Source organism: Papilio xuthus, unplaced genomic scaffold (genome assembly GCF_000836235.2).
Source record: "Papilio xuthus unplaced genomic scaffold, Pxut_1.1 DF827461.1, whole genome shotgun sequence".
In the NCBI taxonomy this organism is placed as follows: domain Eukaryota; kingdom Metazoa; phylum Arthropoda; class Insecta; order Lepidoptera; family Papilionidae; genus Papilio; species Papilio xuthus.
Window position 1 is genome coordinate 2,564,418 of NW_013531188.1, and position 250 is coordinate 2,564,667.

A 250-nucleotide genomic window follows, 5' to 3' on the forward strand; every position below is an offset into this window, starting at 1 on the left:
ACATGTTATGAGGAGGGATGATGATGATATAAGCAAAAAAGTAATGAGATTGAATGTGGATGGCTACAAGGGTAGAGGAAGACCAAAAAAAGTATGGAATGACTGTGTGAAAGAGGATATGCGTAAGGCTGCCAGTCCACCAGAGCGGAGCGAGGCAGCGGAGCCGAGAAACGGAGAAATATTAACCAATAGGATTGCACAAAATCTCCGCTCCTCTTAAGTGGACAGGGACTTGCGAGCTAGTTTAAAA